General features: G+C 38.1%; 1 protein-coding gene across 1 annotated transcript in view; it reads left to right on the forward strand.

Annotated features, from left to right (window-relative positions):
* Window positions 1-412, forward strand: part of LOC107671233 (zinc finger protein 93-like) — a 63,188-nt gene that overhangs the window by 21,300 nt on the left and 41,476 nt on the right. The gene's annotated exons all lie outside the window — the stretch shown is intronic.

The following is a 412-nucleotide window of genomic DNA, read 5'->3' on the forward strand; positions in this document are numbered from 1 at the left end:
GCAGGCGTTTAATTAGCATACGATAACTACAGATGAGAACCTTACAGTGGATGATGTAGAACTGACACTTTCATAACATTTAACAAAACATGTTTTATTCTAAAAAAGAAGGGGAAAAATCATAGAATAGTTAAATATCGAGAACCGGACAGTGTGGTGTGAAGACTTGCTTCTTTACTTCACAGCCACTTGAAGCATCGAGTCAAAAGGGTCGTGCGTTTCTTCTCCTCCATGAAATTTTAAACGTAATTATGTGACCTTATTAAAATATATTTATTACCCCGCTAAACATAAAATCCTGTACCATCTGTAGAACTGATCGATGTTAAGCTCATTAAAGAGACATCATCACGTACCTTAAATGGAGAGGGAGAGAGAGAGAGAGAGAGAGACAGAGAGGGAGAGGGGGAGA

The sequence above is a fragment of the Sinocyclocheilus anshuiensis genome, unplaced genomic scaffold (assembly GCF_001515605.1).
Source record: "Sinocyclocheilus anshuiensis isolate Anshui unplaced genomic scaffold, SAMN03320099.WGS_v1.1 scaffold3169, whole genome shotgun sequence".
NCBI classification, from domain to species: domain Eukaryota; kingdom Metazoa; phylum Chordata; class Actinopteri; order Cypriniformes; family Cyprinidae; genus Sinocyclocheilus; species Sinocyclocheilus anshuiensis.